Source organism: Tamandua tetradactyla, chromosome 6 (assembly GCF_023851605.1).
Source record: "Tamandua tetradactyla isolate mTamTet1 chromosome 6, mTamTet1.pri, whole genome shotgun sequence".
Taxonomy (NCBI): Eukaryota; Metazoa; Chordata; class Mammalia; order Pilosa; family Myrmecophagidae; genus Tamandua; species Tamandua tetradactyla.
In genome coordinates this window covers 13,176,262-13,202,699 of record NC_135332.1, presented here as the reverse complement: position 1 = coordinate 13,202,699, position 26,438 = coordinate 13,176,262, and the positions used below count along the sequence as shown (strand labels likewise).

At 49.5% G+C, this 26,438-nt stretch overlaps 1 protein-coding gene and 1 long non-coding RNA gene across 9 annotated transcripts in view; both read left to right on the top strand.

Moving 5' to 3' along the window:
- The window catches only part of LOC143687081 (uncharacterized), a 36,515-nt gene extending 21,389 nt beyond the window's left edge, over window positions 1-15,126 (top strand). The window contains exon 3 of the long non-coding RNA XR_013177410.1: window positions 1,892-15,126. This is a non-coding gene — a long non-coding RNA (uncharacterized LOC143687081). The remainder of the gene's footprint in view (window positions 1-1,891) is intronic.
- SLC39A11 (solute carrier family 39 member 11) overlaps window positions 1-26,438 on the top strand; it is a 453,311-nt gene that overhangs the window by 402,911 nt on the left and 23,962 nt on the right. The window lies entirely within an intron of this gene.

The window sequence follows — 26,438 nt, the reverse complement described above, 5'->3', positions numbered from 1 at the left end:
AGGATATGGGCTGCACTGACCCATTCGCATTTTCCATCGAGCCTGTCATCAAGAGCCTATAATTGCAAACGGCCAGCTGGTATCATGGGTGCAATGTGGCTGTGGATAAGAGATTTAGTGCTATTTGATGAGTAACTCACAGAGGAACCAATTCTATGCATTTAGCAGTGGAGTTCACAGATAATCAGTTATGTTTATCAACATAGATCATCTAAATTCAACCACTTTTCCTTGCTCTCCAGAAGTTTAAATTCTCCTTTCGAGTTAAGGTAAAAGGTGAGGGGAGAGGGAACAGGATCTTATTGCCCAAGCTTTGTCTCACTTGTTCCCAACCAGTACAGTGTACATATCATTTGCACAGAAACACAATTGTATTGTCCTAAGCTGACAATAGAATGTACTGGTTCACACTGCTTCAGAGTCCAGGGAACTGGCTTCAAGAACAGAAGCCTCTGCTTTCTCTCTCTCTCTCCCCTCTCCTCTCTCTTCTCTCCTCTCTCCTCTCTTTAATGTGGGGCCGATGCCCAGCTTCAGCCTGGTGGTAAGATGGCATATTATTTTCTCACGTTGCTGAACAGCACCACAAACTGGCTGGCTTAAAACAACAAAAAATGTATTGTTTCACAGTTTTGGAGACTAGAAGTCTCAAATCCAGGAGTTGTTCCGTCTGAAGTTTCTAGGGAAAAACTTGTTCCATGGCATTTTTCCTGGCTTTTGGTGGCCTCGGGCATTCCTTGGCTTGTGGCAGCCTAACTCCAATCTCTGCCTGCACCTTCACAGGGCCACCTTCTCTCGTGTCTTGTCTTTCTCTTGTCCTCTTCTTCTAAGGACATCAGTCATATTAGGTGAGGGGCCCACCCTACTCCATATGACCTCATCTTAACTAATTCTATCTGCAATCACCCTATTTCCATGCAAGGTCACATTCTGAGATACTGGGGGTTAAGACTAGCTTATCTTTTTAGGGGACATAATTCAACCCATAGCAGATGGCCTCCTGCTAACAGCTTGAACCCTATATCCTCTCAGGTTCAAGTCCATCAGAAATAGACCATCTTCTCCCAGTAGCTCACACAAAAAAATAATCTTTGAGGTCACTCTGGTTACATCATACTTCACATACCCACCCTTGAGCCAATCACTGTGACCAGAAAGTTGAAATCACACCTGTTTTCTGGAGAAGGGTCACAGTCAGCACTGTGGAGCTTGGGGTGGGGCCCCCGCTGAGCCATGTGGGCTGAGAATGGGGGAAGGAGGGTTCTCCAAAGGGAACTGCCTGGTGCCCCAAGGAAAGAGAAGGTGCTCCATGCCCTTGGCCCTCCGTGGTTGATCCCACTGGTGGTTCTCGAATGGAAGGCACACTCAGGGCTGATGCCTCAGGCTCTGTGGCCATGAGCCTCTATCATCGTCGCTACACGTGTGGAGTCCATCGCCATATGCAGGGGCTCACGGGACCTGCCGGGAATCACGCTGATGAAAAGTGCTTTGTAAACTTTCAGTGCTTCCCAGACTTAAGCCCTCATTATGACTGTTATTCCTCAGACTTGTGGATTTAGCTGCCTCCTTTACTTCATGAATCTAAATGAGTGATGAATTGGGGAATTACCCTCCAGGGGGCTAGCACAGAACAGTGTTTGAGCATGGACTTTGAAGCCAGGCTTCCTGGGTTTGAATCTAGACTCTGCCATTGACTGGATATGCAGCGCTGAGCAAGTACTTAAGCTCTCTGAACTTGACTTCCTCATCTGTAGAGTGGGGTTAGTAATAGTAGCTATCTCAAAGGGTGATGATAAGACTCAATGAGTTAATCTATGTAAAATGCCCAGACGAGTGTCTGGTGCACAGCAGATTCTCTATAGTGAAATGATTTTTACTGGTTTCCTCTCTTTAGGGATCAGCACAGGGAGAAACTAGTTTGTAAGCAGAGGTGACAGTGAGTTGCAGGGTGGACAAACATTTCCAGCATCATTCTGGATCTTGGTCTCGTGAAACCCTGACTTGGTCTTGGTTGGTGAAGGAGGTCACAATTTTCTGAAAAGGATTTATGGACTGGGTCACTTTGGCCTTAGAAGACCTACTCAGAAAAGCTCATCAGAAAAGTGGGAACAGGAAGTCTTACCTTATGTGCATCATGGACCTGTTGCAGGGACCAAGGCCGTGGGGGACACACTCATAACCCTGAGGGTGAAGATGGCTCCAAAGCCCGACCTGTGAGTTTCACCTATGCAGTTATTGCCTTTCAAACCCAGCCTTTTGCCTGCTGCATGCTCACCTTATAGCAGCTCCCCCACCCCCACCCCCAGAACTGCTATAATTACAAGGCCATCAGTTTTGATAGTATGACTTGGCCATAAAAGTTTCTGCAGGCTGTAACTTGAGTGCTGAAGAATTCTATTTTGATGCACAGGGTTTAAGTTGTCTCCCTCCCTTCTGAAGCATATACACGGCAGGGATTTTGGTCCCACATATGGGGCTTTTCACTGCCTTAGAAGAGATCTACTCCTGATAGGAACCCCTAATATTTCAGGAAAAGGCTATGAAATAAATCTGAGGGGGAGGAAGAGGCAGTAAAACAGACGCGGCCATCCACAGCTCCCATGTCTGGTGGCAGGTAACAAGGGGCTCAGGGGTTCAGGCGTCCCATTGAAGTCTTCTTTGTTAAGCCTAGAATGCCAAACCCACAAGTCAGATGGAATCCCTTCATAAAGTTCCTTGGAAAAGAGAAATGCACATGATCTCATAGGCACCCTTCCGGCTTTTGTCGCAAAAGCGACTGCCAGACCCTCAGCAGGATCGGCCCTGTGGGTGAGTGACCCCTTGCCGAGGGGCTGGCCGGTGCACTGTGGGTGGGTGGGAGTGTGTCCACCCACCCGAGGCCCATAGCACACCCCCTGCCCTGCCCTGCCAAGCCACGAGGATCAAAATGTCTCCAGACGTTGCCCAGTGTCCCCTCAGGGTCTCAGTGGTTGAGCGTCTTGGGGAACAGGCATCAAACACCTGAAGGCCTACTATGTGCCAGGCTCTGTGCCGGGGCCACACAGGAGAAGCAGTAGGTTCCTCCTTAGACTCAGCAGGACCCACGGAAACAGCCGTGGAGGAGACACGTGGTGGAGACGAGCAGCGAGCCGGCCAGAGCCTCTGAGTACTGTGCACTTAGCGGGCCTGTTCTCTAAACCACTTTTTATAGTCTTCCGATCGGGCTCTCGCTGGCACCGAGATATCCCTTGTAGGATGACTCCTCGCCAGCTGTCCCTCAAAAACATTTCCTTCCGTGCCCTTTGCGGCAGAAAGGGACCAGCTGCTCCCAATCTTCCACAGACTCACACATCAGAGGCTCGGCGGGTTCCCCGGAGCCTCCCCTGGCTTCAGGCAAAATTCCAGGCCTTTTGGCCTCCCAAGAGGCATTATGGGTAATGTGCCAAAACAGTGCCAAACATCTGGGGGAGAAATGCAAACCGTAGCCGGTTCCTCCGCGCGTCCCTGCCACCAGGATGGAATTTTAAAGTACCTGCCACCAAATCACGACATCTGCTTGAATTGGGAACTCCAGGCTGCAAGTTCTGTAATGGGTCCCCAAGCATCATTTCCGCCTCCCCCTCTCCCCTTTTCTCTCCCTTACTCTGGATTATTGGTGTCTGTCTCTTCCACTAGGGTCTGAGGACCTAGAGGCAGGGATAGTGCCGGGACCCCCCCCTGCAGCCCCCACCTCAGCGGGTACGCATTGGTGTAACTGGGAGGTGCTCAGACGCCAATTAGCTCTCCTCCATGTTTGGTAGTACGCATATGCATAGCCAGTTGTCCCTCTGACATTTCAAGTTTCATTCAAACTGTATGATTCAGAGGCAGCTGAGATTATTTCCTAAATATTAGATAGAAGTGACCTCATGATTCTGAGATTTAAAACAAGTTCCCCACCTCTGTTGTTGATGCAAAACTATCAAGAGAATCGGAATCTAGTTCCTCAGCTTGAGCAAGTGCAGGAAGCAGAGAGAGAGAAGGGGCCCAGACTGTACCCATGTCCTGCCAAAGAAACCACTGACCTCAGGGCGCTTTCCCCCTCAAAGGACAGGAGACATGGCAACACGGAAAGCAGAGTTTTCCACATTCCAGACCTCCCTCTCGCAAGAATGTCTGTTCTCCCAGAAATCTGGCATTCCATGCTCTGCCTACCAAGGCAGCAGCCATACCCTCTGCTCTGGATGCTGCGCTCCCGTGGGCTTTCCTGTGGACTGATTGGGAACTGTGGGAACTCTACCAAAACCCAGATTATGAAAAAAAAAAAGTCCCCTGGAGGTGGTAAACCTGAAAGCCAGTGGTTCCGGAACATCCGGTGCCCACTCCCTGGCAGTGAAGATGACTCGCACGAACCAGACCAGCACAGAGTGACGCAGTAGGTTTTTGTCCTCTGGTCCCCAGCCGACAGCGTTCTCCCCAGCATGCCATCCTTTCTTTCAGAGCTGCCCAGCCCCAGAGGCCTTTAAGGACAGGATAAACCATGGTCAGTCCCAAGTACTACAGCAGAGCCTCAAGACAAGGGGTGGCTCGGATCATTTCTAGAAATACCTTTCACCCAGAGGGGAAGGGCAAGGGGCAGCTGTTATTAGCAAATGGAGAGTAAACTACAGCCCCTTGCACTGGCTCCTGAAACCCCTCTCTTTTATCAGAGCTGCTTCTTAAGAAAGATTCTTAGGACTAACAACAGACTGGGACATTTCCCAGAGGCCAAGCCACAGAGCCCTGCGGCTGCACCCCAGCAACGTCTCGAGTGATTTCAGGCCTCTCCCAAGACCCCGCTGGGATGCATCCGTCCCTGGTGAGGCACCTGGGCAAACGTGTACACCAGAAGAGGGCTTGTCTTTTCACTATGGGTGTTAGACACAGAGTCCTTACGGAATCTGTGCAAGGCAACGAGTCAGAGCGTTAACAGATTCATTGAGCAGAGAGAAAGCAAGTGGGAGCCACCAGCGAAAGGGAAGAAAGTGACTCTAGCTCCCTTTCTGAGAGTGGGTATTTAAAGGAAAAACGCACTGGGAGATGAGGGTTATCAGGCAGGAACAGTCCTTGACCCCATGTCTGTTTCTGCTGATGGGTGTGGTGCCCCCAGGTGGGTACAGCACCTTCAAATGGGTGAAGTGCCGGCATGTCTGGGGATCTCGCTGCCCCATCTGGCTCTGCAAAAGAAGCTAAGGGGCCTCTGAGTCAAAAAGTCCCTTTTATATTTAAGTTCTTTTTCTGAGACCTGACAAAGGGGTAATCTCAGCTCCAGGCCAGGGACCTTGTCTGTCCCTTTCAATGCTGTTTTCCCACACATAGGAAAGTATACGACCCAAATAAGTCTTTGCTGAATTAATGAATTAATGAATGAGAGGGAAAAAGTTGTATGCCAGTGCCTTTCAGCCAAATCACATTCTTTTCTTTTAATTATGGAAAGTTTTAAACAAACATACAAAAAAGGGGGGATGCTTTCATAATAAATCCCCATATGCCCATCAACCAACTTCAACAATTATTCAAACTGCCTTTTAAACAATGTTTTGCTTTTTATTATGGCAATTTGTAAGCAAACAGAAAAATGGGAAAACACTGTAATAAACCCCTTTGTTTGCAGCTCTCAGCTTCAACAATTAACAGCATCCCTGCTTCATCCCACTGGAAATGCTCTCAACAGTTTGAGGGCCACCATTTTGGAAGCAACACAATCAGTTCGTTTATCCTGAGCTGGTTATATATAGACAGACAAACCCAACAGCTTATAATTATATCCAACTTCCTTTCTGGAAAGAGAACCAGAAAATGGCTTTCTCTTCCCCCTTTGATCTGAGAAGTGGCCCCAAATTTCAGCTCGTGCATATTTAAGTGCAGACAAGGAGACATATATATAAAAGCACCCACCCTCCAGCTAGCTATTATCTGTGTTTATCTTATCAGGATAATACTAAACCAGGCCCACTTAGAACAAGGGGTTTAGTCTTTGCAGCCTGGGCTTCTGTTCCTAGTCACCAGTTCAAGTTTATAAATACACTGTCCAAGGCGGAAAACAATTTGAAAGGCAACATTGTTCCTGGACAAGGCTGTTACTGTGATAACCGAGCTGGCGTGGCTCCTGTCTGCTAATAAATGGCCGGGCCCCACGGTCAGGGGCCCCCGGCAGAACGCTGCACAGGGCATCTTCTTCCCGCGCCTGCCTGATGGCCGGCTTAGAAATCAAGTCAATCAGAAGAGCACTGCCCGAGCCCTGGGGTCGTGGGGCCGTTGGGGTATACTCCGGGGAAGGATATGTTCCCCACGTATGACTCGGCCCCCAGCCGAAGGTCAGCCCTTCTCTAAGGCAGAGCTCAGCTGTGGCTGGGGTTCTGGACACTTGGGTTGTCTGCCTCTTTAGGGTGGTTTGGTGGCGGTGGGCACTGACGGAGATTCCAGGGGGCTGGGGAGGCGAGAACCCCTACCCCACCCTTATGGAAAGCAAGTCTAAGAGACGCCTTCCCATGGGGTGGCCAGGGGAGTTTTTACTCTAAAATGAAATGAACAAAAGTCCTTTGTAAAGCCATAAAGTGACCTGTGAAGTTGGGTGTTCTAGTTATTAGCAAAGGATGCAGTGCTAGGGGCTAAGCGTAGTGGAATGTAGTGGCCCCAGACTTGGGGCCCAGTGCTAAGTTCTCTGCATAAAATGTAAATGCTCGAAGGTATCTCGCAAGGCTGTTGTATTAGTAAGATGATAATATGTGACAAGCATCTAGTACACTGCATGATGGATTATGGGGCCTTAGAAAGGTAGGCAATGGAAATGGGATTTTTGCAAGAAGTTCCATGGAGGTGCCAAAAAGAGGCGAGAAGGTCTGTGTGGGTGCGCTGGAAGGATCCTGACGGAGAGCACCAATGGAAGAGAACTTAGGTGAAATCTCTTAAGGGCACAGAATGTTCCACTAAGGAGAACAGGTTTTATACATGGGACAGTGGAGAATGCCTGCAGGCTGCTGTGCAGCTAGGAGAGTCCATTTTGCCCAGTGGAAAAAGCAAGCGACTTTGAGGTCAGACCTTGGTTTGAATTGGAAGAGTCATTTCACGTGGCTGAGCCTGGACTCTGTGACCTGTAGAAGGAGGACTGACATTGGCCGCCGCCCACAGCCTGCAGCCCCTCTCCATGGTGGGGATTACTGTGCGTGCTTTGGAAAGCTCGTCCTTGGGAGGGGTGGAGGAGGAGGCTTCGTGACAGGGGTCACCTGGGGTCGGGCTTACTCGCTGCTCCTGCTGCTGCTGCCGCCTTCTCCTCACCCCACCACTGCTCAAATACCAGCTCACCCGGGGACCTCCTGCCTCCTACCCCACCCACTCTGTCCCACCCCACCTGTTTCCTTCTGAACTCTATACAGGCTCTAATTATATATTCTTCTCTTTGCTTAATTATTGTCTCTCCTCACAGACTGTTGCCCCATGTGAGGGTCTGTTTTGTCACACCTGGCGGCCAGGTGTGGTGGAAGCCCACCCCTCTGTCTTAGCTTCCTAGAGATGCTGCAATAAATTACACAAACTTGGGGCGGGGGAGGGGCGGTTAGAACAACAGATGTCTATTCTCTCACAGTCCTGGCAGCCAGAAGTCCAAAATCATCGTCTCAGCAGGTCCAGGCTCCCCCTGAAGGTTCTGGGAAAGCACTTTCTTGCCTCTTCCGGCTTCTGGTGGCCCCAGGTGTGCCTGGACTTGTGGCTGTGTAAGTCCAGTCTCTCCCTCCATCTTCACGTGGTCTCCTCTTCTCTCTCTCTGTCTCTCTTATAAGGGAGATGTTGTCATTGGATTTAGGCCCCATCCTGATATTCCAGGATGATATAATTTTGAGATCTGTGGTTCATCGGCAAAGACCCTTTTTCCACAAAGGTCACGTCCACAGGTTCCAGGATGTGGACATGGCTTTTTGGGGACCACCACTCAACCCCCTGCACCCTTCCTCGCAGTAGGGCCTCCCGGCATCAGGAGGGTTTCAGCACGACAACTACTTATGGAAGGTCCATTGGGTCCCAGGTGCTCAGGATGCAGCTGAAACCCCGGGAGGGTTCCCCCTCCTGGAGCCCACCCTGCCGTGGGAAGAGACGACGGCAGTGAACAAAGGAGCACTAACGGGTGATATATGCTGAGAAGGAAAGTGAAGCAGGGAACAAGGTAGAGCCGATAAATGGACAGGGCAGCCCTGGCAAGGGGTAACATTTGAGCAGAGCCCTAAATCAAGGACAGGACAGAGGCATCCGTCAGTCTGGGGGCTGAGTAACCACAGGGGGATTTCCCATTTCACCTTTCTTGGCATCAGGGACTGAACTCTGACTTCTGTGTAGGCCATTCCCTGCATTTCAAAGACAGCCAAGGAATTCCACAGCAGACCAAGAAGCGGGCCAGATGTCTCCCGAAAGGGAATAGAAAATGAAGGAAGGGCCGAGGGATTCCACGTTCAGCCACAATGAGAGGGCTCCCACACATCACACATCCGGCTTCAGTCTAGAAAGAGACAGAGAGTCTCCCAGAGAGGAAAGTTCACAGCAGGCGTCCAGGGTCTCCCCCGACACCTCCAGGCTGGGAAGCAAGGCCAGCAGGATCTGCAGACTCCTCACGGGTGGCCCAGGGGTTTGTTCAAGGGAAAACCCTATTTCAGACTGTGGGGCACAGCCCCTGAGGGGAGATCCCTGAGGTCTCTGCCCCTCGGGCTTCATGCCTGAGCAATGCTTGCCTCTTGCGTGTGGATGGGGAGTGAGACTACAGCGGGCGTCCCTCCCACGGTGCAGGGTTTGTGCCTGTGTGAATGTCCTTGGTCATTGATTTTGAGTTGGTTGAACGACCGATTATCCTGTGTGGGCCTGACTTAATCAGGCAGAAGCTTTAAAGGAGACAGTCTCATGCTGGTTTTGAAGAAATCCCCTCCGGTGCCGGGAGAGGGCCTGTGAGAAGGTCCTGCATCACGAAACTGCAGGGCTGACAGCCAGGGAATAAAACAGGGGCTTCAGGTTGGAGAAAGCCCTGCACACAGGGGACGCAGCCTGTGACACCTGGGTGGCAACCTCAGGAGGCTCTAGGGGCCCCAGCTGCACGTGCCCCGACTCCTAATCCATGGAAACCGAGAGGTGGTGAGTGCATGTTTTAAACTGTGGTGTTTGTGATGCCCTGTGAAGCAGCGATAGATAACCAATACATAGGGGCACCAACCTGAAGATTAACGTTTTCTTTCATATTTCAAGGCCGAAAACATTCAATCCAGAGAAGGTTCCAGTGTTTCCTCTAAAAAGCAGCTTCAAATGGCTTGGGCCAATTCTCAAACTTTGCTGTGTTCAGGAACCCCCTGGGAATCTTGCCAAAATGCAGATTTTGATTTTAGGCCTAGGGTGGGGCCTGAGAGGTTGCTTTTCTGACAAATAACCCCAGGTGTTGCTGATTAGGCCAGGGACCCCTTTGGGATGGAGATGAAGCAGGATGCTGGGTTGTCCTTTTCTTGTCTGGCCGAATTGTGATAGTAGAGAACAAATTCTGAAACTTGTCCACTGCCCTCAGTTTTCCTCCCCACTCGGGGCTCAGTGGGGGAAGGAGGAGGCTGGTGGAGGTGTTGTAATGACACTGTCCAGGAGGGAGTGATGGGGTGCAAGCAGTGGCTGCTCCCTCCTCCCCACCTCGAGCCAAGGCTGGCACACATCAGAGCTCAGCTGGGCCCCTGATCCCTGCTGCAGAGCCTAGGCCAGCCTGGGGCCTTCAGGAGGGGAGAGGAGAACTGAGGAGCCACGGGGGCTTCTGGTGGGAGCGTATTTCCAGTGTGTGAATGAGCACAAGGGCAGAGTGTCCTGGGAACCCCAGGGGACACCTTGGAAGGTGAGTCATCTGGAGAGTCCCCACCACCCATGGGAGGAGGAGACCCCGACAGAAAGGACCCCCCAGAGAGCCCCTCTGCACACCCTGCTCAGCAGAGCCTGCAGGGGGCTCCCCAGACCCTTCCTGGTTTCGCTTCCCCAGGCCACCCCCTCCCTCTCCTCTTCCTCTTCTTCTCAGGCCCACTGCAGGGACAGGACTCTGTCCCCAGGGAGAAGGGCGTGGTGGCACTCGTTGGCAATCAGACTAGAAAAGTCATCTTTTTCTCTGAAGGGCCAGACGGTAAACATTCTAGGCTTTGCCAGCCGTGCGGTCTCCATGGCAACGCCCCACGCGTCCTGGGCACAAGCGCAGCCGTCAGCAGCATCTGAGCAAGCCCGCGAGGCTGGGGTCCAGTGACACTGCTCACGGAAACAGCGGGCCAGAGTTTTCTGACCCCTTCCTTAGATAATAGGGAGCTGTGGAAGGTTCTTTGTGTGTGAGTGTGTGTGTGTGTTTTCCCCCTTTATTAGAGAAGTTTGGGTTTACAGAGCAATCATGCACAAAATCGAGGATCCACATATACCACCCCACGGCATACGTCCTGCATGGGTGTGGAACGTTTGTTACAGCTGTGCTATAAAAATGATACATTTTTATAATTGGTTTAACTTAGGGCTCACTGTTTGTGTAGCATAATCCCGTGGATTTTTAAAGATTGTTACTCTTCACCATATATTCAAGCTGACACTTCCCCTTTTAGTCATATTCAGATATATATTTCAGTGCCGTTAACTGCATTCACAATCTCATGCTGCAATCACTATTATCAATTAATAAAACATTTCTATCATTCCAAATAGGAATTCTGCACATTTTAAGCTTTAACTTCCCATTCCCTAGCCTCACCCGTCCCCTGTGTTCTAGTTTGCTAGCTGGTGGAATGCAGTATACCAGGAACAGAATGACTTTTAAAAAGGGAAATTTAATAAGTTGGTAGTTTACAGTTCTAAGGTTGAGAAAATGTCCCAGTTAAAGCAAGTCTATAGAAATGTCCAATCTAAGGCATCCAGGGAAAGATACCTTGGTTCAAGAAGCTGATGAAGTTCAGGGTTTCTCTCTCAAGTGAGAAGGCACATGGCGAACACAGTCAGGACTTTTCTCTCTCAGCCGGAAGGGCACGTGGTGAACACAGTGTCATCTGCTAGCTTTCTCTCCTGGCTTCCTGTTTCATGAAGCTCCCCGGAAGGCATATTCCTTCTTCATCTCCAAAGGCCACTGGCTTGTGGGCTCTTTACTTCTCGTGGCTATGTCATTCTGTTCTGCTCTCTCTGAATCTCTCCTTCATTCTCCAAAATGTTTCCTCTTTTATAGATAAGAGTCCAGAAACTTATCAAGACCCACCCAAATGGGTGGAGACATGTCATCACCTAATCCAGTTTAACAACCACTTTGATTAAATCCATCTCCAGGGAGATGATCTGATTACAGTTTCAAGCATACAGTGTTGAATAGGGATTATTCTGCCTTTACGAAATGGGATTTAGATTAAAACGTGGCTTTTCTAGGGGACGTGCATCCTTTCAAACCAGCACCCTGGTAACCTGTTATTCTAGATTCTGACTCTTGAGTTTGCTTATTCTAATCTCAAATCTGTGAGATCAAACAAATATTTGTCCTTTTGTGTCTGGATTGTTTCACTTAGCATGATGTCTTCAAGATTCATCCATGTTGTTGCATGTGTGAGAACTTCTTTCCTTTTTATGGCCAAATAATATTCCATTTTACATGTATGCCACATTTTATTTATCCAGTCATCAGTTGATGGACACCTGGGTTGCTTTTGGCAATTGTGAATAATGCCGCTATGAACCTTGGTGTGCAACTGTCTGTTTATGACCTGCTTTTATTTTGGGTATATACCTAGTAGCAGGATTGCTGGGTCATGTGGTAGATCTAGTCTTAGCTTTCTGAGGGACCAACACACTGTTTTCCCCAGCAGCTGCACCATTTTCCATTCCCATCAGCAATGAATGAGTGAGCCTCTTTCTCCCCATCCTCTCCAACACTTGTTGATCTCCATTTGTTTTTAATGGTATCTCATTGTGGCTTTGATTTGCATTTCCCTGATGGCTAATGACGTTGAGCGTCTTTTCATGTGCTTTCTGGCCATTTGTATATCTCCTTTGGAGAGATGTCTGTTCAAGTCTTTTGCCCATTTTTAAAATTGGATTATGGGAGGTTTTTGAGCAGAGGAATAGCGTGACCATTTCTGTTCCCTGGGAAGAGGATTCTGGCTGAGGTGGAGGGCAAGACGGCCTGGAGGCAGGGAAGACTGGAAGTTTCCTTTACTTGGCATCTCAGGCAGCTGGTAGCCTCTGTGCTGCTGAGTTTGCAGCGTTTTTCCTAAGATAATGTAGTATCTGCCACACTCCTGGAAAGCAGGATGCTTGCTACTCTGGGACCACCCAAGGAACAGATGGTTTATTGATCTAATTTTTAAATAAAATATTTTAATAACTTTTACAAGGCTTTTAAGCTCTCTCCAGGTTGGAACCCACCCAGAATCAAGGCAGCCGCCCGGCTAACAACCTCTTTGTGGGCAGCCCTGTCAATCTTAACATCTGTTTTGATTAAAGATGGTGGGGGGGTGGGGAAAGAGGAAAGGAAGTTCCCAGGCGGTGAGCTTGCAGGACCTCAGTGACCCAAGCAGTTTCCAAGAAGTGGTGCCTCTGAAGAGTATTTTCCCAAAGGGACAGTTGGGGCGTGGCCAAAGGGTAGTACCTACCTGTGGCTCTCATCTTTCTGACCTGAGCGTGGGCATCTTTGAATTCTAGTGTTAGTCGTTCCCTTTCTTCCCCCCTTTTTCATTTAGGGGACTAATTTCGAGTCGATCCAGATGTTTGGTTTACCTACAGCTACTTAGCCTCCGACAAAACCCATAGAACGCTGAGAGAATGTAATTTTAGTGCTGGATAGACCCAAAGTGCGGGTAATCCTGGCACTTCTTGGCAAGTAGGTCTTGTCCAAGGAAGTGGACCCTACTCAGGGACCCAGTTGAGATGAGAGCAAGTGCATTGGCGCAGTGATGCCGAGAAATGAGGCCATTCTCTCTGCTTCTCCTCCCTCCCACCCCACTGCTACCCGGGGTACCCAGTGACCACATGGATATTAGCGTGAGCGGGTGTAAACCTTCATTTCATGCTCCCCTCTCAATGCACACCCGCAGCGCATCTCCTTAGGATTTGTGCAGTTTTTTCAAAAATGAACTCAGCACAATTGGATGAACATGTCGAAGGCTCCCCGGCCAGGGGCAGGCTCACGGGTTCAGTGACCTTTGCCTGCCTCTCCATTCCTCACGGGTGGACTTTCTGCCTCCTATTTAGCCCAGTCGACCAAACCTTGACAGTGTTTTTGCTAGAAGAGAGTCTATGAATGTTTTAGAGGGAACATTCCTGAGCGGAAGGAATCCAATGTGAGCTCAGGGGGAGGTATTGCTTAATGGGTGCAGGGTTTGTTTGAGGGTGATGAAAATATTTGGTACTGGATGTTGGCGATGGTAGCACAGTATTGTGCATATGATTAATACTGGTGAATTATATACTTGAAATGGTTAAAATGGGAAATTTTGAGATGTATAGATGTTAGTGCAATGGAAGGTTTTCTTTTTAATGTGAGCTGAAGGCAGACAGAAGCTTTATTCCTGTTAGTTTCTACTTGTTAATAATTCTCCAAAATGCCACAGGGTCCCATCTAGGATGTTAGTGGAATGAATCTCAAGCACCTGAAATTCTTTAATATGGTTTCAATTATAAGCACCTTTGGCCCAGCCTCTGGAGCATTAACTCTCTGGGGCTAAATCCCCACTCTGGCATTTCTAGCACACAGTAGGTAGTGATGAGTGGCTGTGAGTGAAGGAGTGAATCTAATCCCATTAAGGGGATGCCCAGTCCTAAATTTCAGAATGGGTGTGCTGGGCTAACCATTATTTAAAAATAATAAACCTCCTGGAGGCCAGACCCAAGAAGGCAACCCGACACTCTCATTTTACAAAGAAAGAAACAAATGCAGGAAGTTGGTAGTTTGCCAGTAGGAAATGACTGAGCCAGGGTTGGAGCCCAGGGGTTTAACCCAGCGCTCCTCTCCCCACACTTGGCCCCCCTCACTCAGGACCCCCAACCTCTTAAGCACCTAAGAGGCTCGTTCAGCAGGTCTCATTCCCTGAGGGTCAGCAGCTGTGTTTTGAAAAATCTCCCAAATCCCCAGTCTGCCCCAGTGTTTAAAATCTCCACATTTCAGAACTGCTCCATTGAGATTGGCCTTTAACACATCTTGAAATGTGCTGAGAAGAAGGATCTCACGTCAAAGTGATAGGATGGGATGGCCCTTTTGGTACTTTTCCCTCCCCAGTAAAGGGTACTTGTCTCTTGTGTCTCAGGCGAATCTGGCCTCAAGGCTTCCATGTGATGGGTCCTGCCCCTGGGGGCTGTGCATCCTCCATGCTCTCAGCCCCACCCTGGGCTTGGTCGCATTGACCTTGACCATGTTGATCTTGGCTGCGTTGACCTTGACCGCATTGACCTTGACCGCGTTGACCTTGGCCGCGTTGACCTTGGCCGCATTGACCTTGGCTGCGTTGACCTTGACGGCATTGACCTTGGCTGCATTGACCTTGGTGCATCAAGCCTGCTGGGCCGCAGCTCACTTGCCCGTGATTCTGTGACGTTCACGAGTACTTGGTAGCCCAGGGAGTGGGAGAGAGCTGGACAATGGGCCCGGCCTCCTATCCCTTTGGCTCTGCCTCTCTCTTCCCTCCATATCAGTGCACTTGATGCTTCTACTGTGTCCAGCTTCACTGAAGGGTTTTGAAGAACCTAAATGGCACTACAAAGCAGGAGGGAAAGCTTACAAAACTGTTCACATTACAGGCCTTTTTCCATATCCCAAGGGATAAAGGACCCAAGAAGCTACAGCCTTCTCAGGGATCCCCGTGTGAGTCCCCCATTCCCTAAATCATCTCCCCCTCCTTAGGGCCAGGTCTCCCTGTTGAGAGAGTTTCCTGTTCTTATTTTCTGGTTCTCTCCCCATTTTTAGGGCCCCCTACCAGGCTTTCCCACAGAGCTTGGCTCCCTCCCCTCTACCCAGCTGTAGAATCCCAAGGTCAGCATAGGAAAATGCCCTAGAAGCTCCAGGAAGACTCAGTGGGGCCGTCCTTGGCACCCACGTCCTAAAGAACATCCCAGACTGGGCTCATGGAGGCTCCCCTCCAGCCTGGTGCATTCGGGCCTCACTCATCCCTTGCCTGCCCAGCCAGTCACACACGTCTTTCCCAGAAAGGAAGGAGGGTTTTTCCTGTGCTCCCCTTCCTCCCGGCCATACCAGGCCTTTCCTTGAACAGCACCCACCCGCCCCCATCCACAATTTTTATTAAAATAAAATTCACATGATATAAAATTAACCATCTGAAAGTATTCACACTGTTGTGCAGCCGCCACCCCTAATTGCCAAACATTTTCATCGCCACAAAGGAAGCCCCACACCCATTAAGCAGCTGCTCCCTGTTGCCCCCTCCACAGGCCCTGGTACGTGCCACATGCCTTTTGCTTCTGGGATTTGCCTGTTCCAGATGTCTCATATAAGTGGAACGGTATATGGGGCCTTTTGTGTCCGGCTTCGTTCTTTCAACATAATGTCTTCAAGGCCCATCCAGGGTGCAGCAGGGACCCGTACTCCATGCCCTTGGACGGCTGAGTAACAGCCCGTCGTGGGCTCCTTCACATCTTGTTTGGCCATGCGTCTGCTGAGGGACTTGAAGTTTCTTCCACCTTTGGGTGACGGCGCCCGGTGCCACTGTGCACACTGGAGTCCGAGGGTTTGTGTCCCTGTCCTCAGTTGTTCTAAGTGTGTACCTAGGAGTAGAACTGCTGGGCCACACGGTAATTCTGTGTCCCCTCTATTTAGCTGTGCCCCAGGCCTTCCCTGCTCCTCTGGGGCTGGTCCATTGACCTCCCACAGGCCCTAGGTGAAGCTTTCAAGTTATTGTTTGTAAGGGTCTGGTGAAGTGTTTAGAAAAGGCAAATCCTCCTGCACGCATTTCTCTTGGGGGAGTGAGGGGAGGGGAAGTTTCATCCTTTCACCTGTATTCAGAGTCACTTGCTACCACTTCTTTATGAAGTAGTGGACTGAGTGGCTGGCCAGTCACTACAAAGCTGTCACCGTGAGGACAACGACACCGGACGTGGCAGGATTTTGCCTTCCAGAAAGGGCCGCAGCACAAAGCTGAGCAGGGAGGACTGGTCCCCCTGGGGCACCTACCCCAAGCAGGGTCTGAGCAGCCTGGGGGACCGAAAGGCCCCCGGGCTTGGGGGAGGCAGTGCCCAGGCCCAAATGTATCAGTGGAAACGCGTCCCCCTTTGACACGGCATTTTCACCCTTGGAGCAGGGCCGGGGATGGAGCGAGGTGGAGAAACCTGGAGAGTCTCCTGCCAGGGGCTCCTGCCTGTCCCACTCTCCCTGGATCCCTCTACTTCGAGAGCCAGCAGCTCAGTCTAGGAATTCACACCAACTGAGGCCTTCCTCTGGGGTCCTCCTGCCACATTTGGTCTGTCCCAAACCATCCTTTGCCCTCTGGAAGGGACGTAGTTTGACTACTAGAGGTCACCTGAGAAACCCTCTTTTGGAATGCTGTGCCCTGGCCACTTCCTGCTCTGTCGGGGGAGCTCTGCTAAACTCAGGGAGCAGCTGGGGAGGGGAAGCAGGGGCAGCAGGTGAATCCTCAGTACCTGAGAAGGGCCCCCCAGGAGGTCTTTGTCCCAGGGGAGGACACCGTGGGGGCGGTGCAGCCAGAGGTGACCGCTGCAGGGTTTCCAGTTAGAAAAGGTGCACCATCTGTCTGGAAAATATTCACGTCTCCCTCTCCTGCAGCAGAGTCAGCCGCCTGGCCCTCTCATACCTGGCACCAGCTTCGCGGTCGCCGACGACGGTGACACTCTGTACTTCCCCTGCGCCCTTTCTTTCAGGCGTCTCAGAGCCTGCAGAGCACAGCTTCCTCATTCCGAGCACAGCACGGCAGCAGGCCCTGGCAGGCCCAGGACACTTGTCTTCCCTTAAGTTCTCAGTTAGTCAGCCCAGAGCAGCTAACAGTCAGCTCAAGGGGCCTCTGAGGCTGCTGGGTTCTTCCCGGCTTGTAGCCCAGCTTTGCGCACTGGACTTCAGCCATGCAGTCTTACACATGAGAGGCTCTGCTGCGGCCGGCTGCAGTGGCAGGGCAGTGGGTGGGGGACTTAGGTGGCTGGGGAGTCAGACACACCTGGGGTCAGATCAGGGCTCTCCAGGAGGTGTCCAGCCTCGAGAGATGCTGCTTAACCTTGGCACAAAGTTGGAGTAATTCTATCTGTGTGGCAAAGATTTTGGAGGTTCAACAACAGAACATACAAAGCACCTATGCTCCACCCTGGCATGCACTGGATGTTTAGTAAGGAGTGGCTGCTGGTGTCACTTTGTTATCCTCATCATGATTAGCATTGTGGACCTCTCTCATTCTGTGCCTCAACTACTTGTCCCACTGTTTAGGAACTCTAAGTTTTCAGCATTGGTTTTCAGGTTGTGTCTTATAGAGCTCTCAAGTTTCGATGGTGAAGGGTGACAAGCAAAGCTTTGCCCCCCTGTGTTTTAAATACTGCGCCTGAACCCAAGGCTTCATCTGAAGAAAAGATTCCCCTGCCTGATTAGTTTGGAAAGTAGCTTTTGTAAAAGCCCCTCAAGAGTCTGCCCATTTCTTTAGCAAGCCTTGCTTGTCCAACTCCAAGGCAGTGGAATGGAGGTTTTGTCAAATACCATACACACTCTCTTCCTTTGATGGCAAGTGGCAGAGGGATGGACCAAATGACCCTTGGAAGTCCCTGTTGGTCCCCCAATTTGGGACACTCTAATTTAAATCCCCTTTATGGAAGGGTTAGCTTAGGAAATCTGCTGGACATTTGTCTCCTTTTGATCACCCTCTACCAATTTGCACCTCTGCCCTAATTCCTGCCTGTTGGGCACATGCCGAGGCTACATCTTCCATTGGCACCTCATGTTGTTATATCTGGGGCCACAGCTGGGCATTCATAGCAGTAGGTTGGGTCTGAAGATGGACAGATTCCTGACCATGGGACCTCCTCACTGGCCAGAAAACACCAGCTCTTGGTGCTAAAAGGGAGCTCCAAATGCAGGGCCCCAGTTGGAGGGGTGGTGGAGCACAGCTGCTGGTATACCCCATCTTTGCTAGCAAGATCCAGCCCAAGGTAGCACAGGGTCCCAGAAGGCAGGTGGAGCATGACAGTGGTGGCATCCAAGATCAGACACTATTTGAAAGTGCAGGCCCACCTGAAAACAGGTCAGAAAGCAGATTAGAGGCAGTCAGCTTCTGGAAGGTCCATCATCACATAGCAGCACTCCAGGCATTGCACAGCAGTTTAAAAGCAAGACTTGGGCTCCCTGAGAAGGGACAGGGGATGAAGGGCAAGTGAGAAGAGACTCTTATCCAAGGAAAACAGCAAGCATGCCAGTGACAGAGCTGGGTTACAGGGAGTCATTCAAAGCTTAGAAAAAAGGCAGATTCCCGTTTTCAGAACAGCAAAGAGTGATTGTTGACTCTTCCATTACTGGACTAGAAACCACCAAGTTTATCTTGTGTAGGGTCAGGATGGGTTCTAGGGACAAGAATAGGGGCTGTAGGTGGGAACCAAGGGTCTAGGTGTGGAGAGGTCAGAAGCAGAGGTTGGAAGTCTGACAGGTCTTGAAAGCTGAAAGTTGTCCTTCATTCTTGTATCATTCCAAACCCTAGGTAACCATCTTGCATCTGTAAGTGTGTTTTCTCGGGAAACCAAAAAAAAAAAGTTAAGAGGACCATGTTGCAAAGCCTTGTAAAACTGACCTTCTGCCATGTTCTCAAGACAACTCTCTTGGGGTTCGCTGCATCTGGAATAAAGCCCAATTTCACTCCCCCACCCCTCTTCCCCAGACTCAGTCACACAGGCCTTTTTCGAGTTCTTTGAATACCCAAAGCTCTTTGTTCCTGTCACTCCCTCTGCACAGGAAGTTCTTTTACCCTTAATACTCACTCCCTAAACTCCCCTAGCCCATTCAATTTTGACCGCTCAGCTTCTATTTCACCTCTTCAAAGAGGCCATCACTAACCACCTTACCTACATGAGGTCCTCTCCTGAAATTCTCCACCAGAGCCCCAAGCTTGTGGCCTAAATAGCCTTGATCACAGTTCCTCTGTGTGAAAGCCTGCTTCCTTTTGTACTAGCTTATCATCGAACCTTCTGTGTCAGGCACCCTGTGGCCCCAGCACCCAGCATGGTCATGTCATATGGGAATTGCTCAGTGAATGTTTGTGGACTAACAGAATGACATCTATTCAGCCAACTTTAATAGAAGATCACTTTCCTTAGCACCATCCTGTCCCTGCTTGGCCCACCCTGTATTGGTTCTGCTGGAATCAGAAGCAATTTGAAAGGCCTGGGGGGTGGTAGGCATGTAGCACATGAGTCGAATGTGTCATCAGAACCCCCAGGTGGCCTAAGACAACCTCATGTGCCACAAATATGCTGACAAATTCAGGTATTGGGGAACTATCCTGAGTGTCAACAAACCGAAGAAGCAAAATGCTTCCTTTCCTGTCTTTTCCCTGTTATAATGCATGACACCCAAGGCAGGTTGATCTTCTCCTGCCCAACTCTCTTATGACGCCATAACCCCCTTCAGCTAACAGTGGAGAATGAGCTCCAAGAAAAGACCATAGCTTTCCTGGGAACGTGGGGAGACTCACCAAAGTAACAATCCTGAAGGTAGATGCTAGCTCTTGCCATGAAAACCATCCACCAAGCTGACTCTCCATGTCTAAGGAAAGAACAGAGTTTGGGGCCCACATGGGAATATCAGTCTCTTGGTCTGGGCAGTCTCCCAAAATTCTATCAAGATTTAGAGCAGGTTTTTAGGTCTAGAGGAAAGCCATAAGTTGCTTGGCCATGGTAGAAAGGACTGGATGGGCAAGCCTGCCCCAACCCAGGGTAGCAGCTCTGTGAGCTTCCCTGGCTTGTTAGCTCATTAGCATTTGCTGCTCACTTTTATGATGTGTTACTTAGCTTATAAGTTGTTTGCTTGTCCCCCTGGCCTGTGCAAAGCTTCCAGGCCACGAGCCAGACACATACCATTGATTTGCCCAGGATGTGGTGCTCAGAGGTGTCCCAGCAGGAGCATCAGTCATGGAAGCCCATCTCTGACTCATGAGCTGTCAAGGGAGCCTGACAAACCCACTTTGGGTCGTAACCTCCAGATAATCTCAAGCTCTTAACAGGCCTGGGGAAATAACCTCATGGCTCCTGGAGGGCAGGATGCAAGCAGAAAACCTCTCTTGTGAGTCACTGCAAATATTTACCCTTGAAAGTTGGATTGTGAAATCCAAACCCTTGGAGGGTACTACCCCTGGGGTTTAAAGGGCCCCTCCACCAGAGGCAGTCAGATGTTTAGTGTTGAAAAGGTACGGCAGGGCATTCCTCCCTTTTCAAAGCATCCTGAGAAGAGCCCCAAGTTTCCAGCTCTCCAGGAGGAATGGGGGACTTGGGCTTTTCCAGGAAATGCAATGATGGAGGCAACCACAGGGATTTTGGGCTCTCTCAGGGAACCCGGTATCTGGTAGCACATCGACTTTCAGCTATACTTTGGATTCCTGGCTCTGTGTTCACTTAAGGGGGGGGTTTTACAGATCACCTCTGTGCCTCTGCATAGGAGCTTTAAAGTATGGGCCAAATGCTGGCTGTGAAATGACAATCCTCTCTTTGCCATCATCAAGTTCAACTTTGAGGAAATGGGGCAGTAAACCCAAAGCAAATCATGACATTGGATGTATTTCTTCTTTCTTCCTCTAAAGATGGATTTCCATTGAGTGTGTATGTTTTATCTATCCCTCTTTACTCCTTTCCTTCCTTCCTTCCTTCCTTCCTTCCTTCCTTCCTTCCTTCCTTCCTTCCTTCCTTCCTTCCTTCCTTCCTTCCTCCCTCCCTCCCTCCCTCCCTCCCTCCCTCCCTCCCTCCCTCCCTCCCTCCCTCCCTTCCAACAAGGATCTATTAAGAATTAGCTATATGGGAAAGTCAGAGTCAGTCTTCTGCCAAGCTGCTTGTGTTAAATTAGAAGGTAAGAGGCACTTGCAAGATTTTCCATGAAGCAAAGCCTTCTGCACAAGCCACTGATGGCTTGGCTATGTGACATCTGAGGGCCTAGTGCCCACACCTCTCTAGACAGCCCTCCATAGAGAATATGCCGCATGGTAATCAGTTGTAAAGACTCTGTAGGAACGCATTCCACTTGCAGAAGCTGGTTCCCTGGACTCGCAGTCCTGTAGGGGGACTAGAAGGACGTTTACGTGGACATTTCCAGTTGTCTTTGTTTTAAGGAAAGGGGTGCCTTAGGATAATGGTACAGGTCTTAGGTAATTCAGGTTGCAGAAGGGGTGAACTTTTACCCTGAGCTTGAGATTGATTCATAAGTCAAGCACGTATATAAATAACAAGGCTGATAAGAAGATAGCTCAGGCTCCATTTGAATAAACAGCTTCCTGTTTAGTCCGGTGTTGCAGGTTGGAAATGTTAGTGCCCCCAGACATAATGCAGGCTCTTAGCTAAAAGTGACCAGGGGAAGCTTTGTGGGAGTCAGAAAGTTTCTCAGAGTCCAGCTGGGAAGAAGTTCATGCCCACAGTGGGCTGTGCTGTTGACTCACTGATTGTTTTAGGGAAGAAAGTCAGGGGTGAGCGGGTGGGTGGAGTGAGTGGGGGGTGTTGGTTCTTTCTTACCTGTGACTAAATGTCCACAGTGATGACAGGGAGAAAAGTAGGAGCACAAGAGATGAGAAGATTGGACTCCACCTCCCTCTCCTCTGCCTGTCACCCTCTCTGTTGTCTTTGCTCTGGACTGCTGGGGACCAGAGGCCCCTCCTGCCTCCTCTGATCCTCTGTCCAGGTCAGCCACAGTGAATGCCTGTAAGCACACTTCTGATCATGGGGCACCTAAAATGGCCTCCAACTGCCCATTAGATAAGCACCAAATCCTTAGTGTGTCACCCAGCAATCCCATCCCTCAATATCTACCCCAAAGGACCCAAAACAAATGGTCAAACAAAATCCTTGTACAGAAATGTTCATAGCAGCACTATTCACTATCACACACACACACAAAATACTACCCAGATGCCCATCACTGGGTAATCTGTTGGCTAGGCGTGGTGTATCCATATAACGGAATATTATTCAGCCATGAAAAGGGATGAAACACTGACACATGCCACAGTGGAGCTGAGTCTTGCAGGCCTGATGCCAAATGAGTGGAGCCAGGCCTCATGACCACCTCTTATATGAGTTCACTCATAGGAAAGGTCCAGAATTGGTCACTCAGACAGAGACTGGATTAATGCTTGCCATGGACTAGAGCGAAAAGGGAGTGGAGAGCCACTGCTAATGGGCCTGGGTCTCTTTTTGGGGTGATGAAAATGTTCTGGAAGCTGTCCTGGGAATGGTTGCACAATATTAGGAACATGCCAGATGCCACTGTGTTGTGCACTGGAAAATGGTTGAAACGGTGAACTTTGTGTTGACTGCAATTTTTTGGAATCCCTTAATGCATCCCCTGTGCCCACCCCACCAAGGACTTCTCCCCTTGCTCCCCCTGCCAGCCAGCCTCCATCAGCACCCCCTGCCGCTCCCTGCCCAGGGCCTTTGCATCATTCGGCCCCTTTGCCTTGTGTCTTCACTGCCTTTGTCTGGTTGACTTTCTTCAGGAAATCTTCGAGAACTCTCCAGTCCAGGTCTGGCTTGGCTGCCCCTTCCCCAGGTAGACAGATGTCCTTGGTGCTTGCTGCCCCTTTCTGGGTCTGTACCTGGCAGACCCTGAGCAGCCAGAGGGAGGGGACCCAACACTTGTTTTCTTTGTTGCATCCTCAGCATCTGGCAGAGAATAGGAGCTCAGCAATTATTTGCAAATTGATTAATCCCTAAATTGCTTCATATCATTATACTAGGGCATAAGGAATGCTTCAAAGCCAAGACAACATTCCTCCGGTTGCCATGCTTTCATCTCGCTCTCACGTCTTGTTGCCTTCTCACTGCTCACAGAGAAGGCATTTTCCCATAGGAAAACAGTATGTTTAAATGGTGATTCAGTTCCTAGACTCCCCCACACGACTTTACGTAACCCATCATGTACTTAAATCCTTATAAACTACTCATGCGGGAGTTGAATGGGCTTTTGTGAGCTAAGCGGGGACCCAACCTGCCATTTATCACTGAGCTTTATAAGAGAATTTGCCACGAGCTCAAAAAAGTTATGAACATTTTGTAATCCCAAAGTTCCATTGAAATTGGGACCCTCTGCTTGGGTTTGTGGGAATGGTAATTGACTAATAGGTTTGACCTTCTTCCAAGATCCACCGAGGGAGGAGATTGTGCCAGACGGCGCTTGGAATTCAGTCTGAGAGGAGGAGGCATTGGGACCCGAGATGCTTGTAGGTGGTGGTGCTGTCCCAGGCTGGTCTAGAGCGGTGGGGACAAGGCCTCCTGTGGGCTTCCTTCCCTCCACTCTCTTCTCACTGTGCCGCCTGGCCCTCAGCAGCGTCCTCTCAGGAGGACCACTAAGGAATCTGCAGGAACAGAACACGCCCGTCCAGCTTTGTTTTCCACAACACCATGAGTCTCCAGAACCCATGTCAAGGCGCTATGAGGAGGTATAGAGCAGGTCTCTCAAATTTAACATTATTCACATTTTGAACTGGATGACTCTTCGTCGTGGAGAACAGTCCTGTGCATTGTAGGTTGTCGGGCAGCATCCTTGGCCTCTATCCACAAGCTACTGGTAACCTCCCTTAGGTCCAGCCACCTAACACCACCCTCGGCCACTCTCAGCTGCTGCTTGTGTTGGGGCCCCAAGACCGACCCCATTTCAGTGATTCACAAGAAGGATGCACGGAACTCACATACAGTCATGCTCACAGCTAAGATGTACTGCGGTGAAAGGATGCAAAGCAAAATCAGCAAAGGGCAAAGGCACATGGGGCCGAGCCCAGAGGAAGCCAGGTGCAGGCGTCCAAGAGTCCTCTCCCAGTGGAGTCACTCAGGACGCACTTAATTTCTCCAGCAACTAATGTTGACCCCACACATGAATCATTGTCTACCTGGGAAGCTCGTGAGAGACTCAGAGCCCAGGGAGTTTACTGGGGGTCAGTCACATGGATACCCCCTGCCTGGAATCTGTGAAGATTCCACATTCCCAGCAGTAAAGCAGGTGTTGAGCATAAACCATATTGATTGCCCAGTTTCAGCACAGCAAGTCACTCAGCATTTAGGGAAAGTTTTATATCAATGAAATGTTTGCCAGGCAAGTTCCCAGATTCCAGGCCAGGGCCAGCCTTGCAAGCAAACCTAAGTATAACACCCTCGGGCCTGCTATGTTCACTCTTTTCTGCACATTTATGTTGATCATCAGGATGATAAGAGATGACAAGCAGACATTTACTGAGCGTTTACTATGTGCCAGGCTCTGCTTGTAGCACTTTCAATGTACTAATTTCATCTGCTTCCCAGGTGCCGTGTTGGATACAATTGTCCAGGTACAGCCCCCTTTGCTCTAGGAAACCCTCCTCACCCCCCACCCCCCCAAAAAAAAATCTGGGATTTTTGTTGAAGACACCCATGTGAAATTTTTACATAAGAAGATATCAAGGAGCTGGGACTCTTCCTTGGGTCCGCCAGTATCTAGGTTTCCGGTGCATCTGTGCCCACCCTCTATTTCTGTTTTGTCTTCAACATGTTTACTCTTACAGTCAATTTTTATTTCTAGGAAATAAAGCAGATGTTCCTTCCACTTATAACATTATTGTAATTTTATTTAGAAACATATTTGACAGGAAAAGTGAGTTGATTGAACATAAATAATAGCATAGGAGACTGTGCTAAACATTGCAAAAGTTGAAAGGGAGTAACTCAGCTGGGGAAACCCTGCTAATAGGACCTTGGCTGGACAGGATTTCCTGAAGAGAGGGGGTGCATCTGGCCTGGTAGAGTCACCCACTGGTAGATACCTGGGAGGCAGGGGGCAAGGTCCAGAGCGGTGGCTGGAGACGAGTTGTCTGCCATTTTCCTGGGTTCCCCCCATAGTTTCCTACAGCTGCCATAACAAAGTACCACAAACTGTGTGGCTTAAAACATTAGAAATTTGTTCTCTCACAGTTCTGAGGGCCAGAAGACTGAAATCAAGGTGTCAGCACAACCATGCCCCCTCTGAAGGCTCTGGGGGAGATTCCTTTCTTGCCTCCTCCAGTTCCTGGTGGCCCCAGGCATTCCTTGGCTTGTGGCCACATCACTCCAATCTGCTCCATGGTCACAGGGCCGAGTTCCCTTGTGTTCCTCTTCTCAGGACCCCAGTCATCTTGGGACTTAGGGTTCACCCTACTCCAGTATGACCTCATCTCAACTTGGTTGTAGATGCAAAGACCCTATTTCTAAATAAGGTCACATTCATAAGTAGGGGGGGCAGGACTTGAATGTATCTTTTTGGGGAACACAGTTCAACCCACAGCAGCCTCCAAGGGATACACCCAGCCCACTGCCATTTAAGGTCTTCCAGAAGTGTCTTGTCATGTGGAAGCCATGAAGGTGAAGGGGGAGGTGTGGTGATTAAGCAAGTTTACTGTAGCTACAGAAGGAGAATACTGTGGCCTGTGGACAACTGGCCCTTTTGTATGTGGGGGGACAGCTGTTCTCTATATAGATAAATGCACACACACATACACACACTTACTTTTTTATTTTGCTAAACCATTTGATATTTCAAGACCCTCCGTCCCTATGTGTGGCCATTCTGGTAGAAAAATAAGGGAAAGACATGAATCTACACTTCATGCAAAAAGATATAGAAAAGGCCCTCAAATGTGGAAAATTATTGAAGCCCACTACCAATCACAAAAATGTGAATTAAAACACTGGGAAACCATTTATCACCTATAAGATTGGCAAGATTTTGAAATATGACAAAATGTTCAATGATGAGGCCATGAAGAAGCAGGCACTCTTATACATTGCTGGCAGAAATGCAAATTAGTAAAACCTTTTGGAGAGAAATTTGGCAACACCTAACAAAACCACATATGCACATACCTTTTCAGCCAGCCATCTCATTGTTAGGAATCTACCCAGAAGTTATACCTCCAAGAATATGAAAATGCATATATGCATGAGGTTTTCTGTCGCAGCCTTTTTTGAAATTGTTAACTATCGGAAGCCACCTAAATACCCAGATATAGGAGAAAGGTTCAATAAACTATGGTGCAGCTACACTCTGGAGTGGTATGTTGCTGTTAAAAAAGGAACCAGGAAGAGTTCTGATTTGGAGTGAGTTCCAGGCCATATGGTTAATTGAAAGAAGCAAAGTACAAAGGGTATCAATAACATACTACCCTTCATGTGTGCAAGATGGGGCCAGATGGAAATACACACATATTTTCCCAGGAGCCAAAGATATAGGAAGGTTAAACTAGAAAGAAAAAGGACCAATTACTTGCAGGGGGTGGGTAAGTGGAAAGGAAGAGAATGGG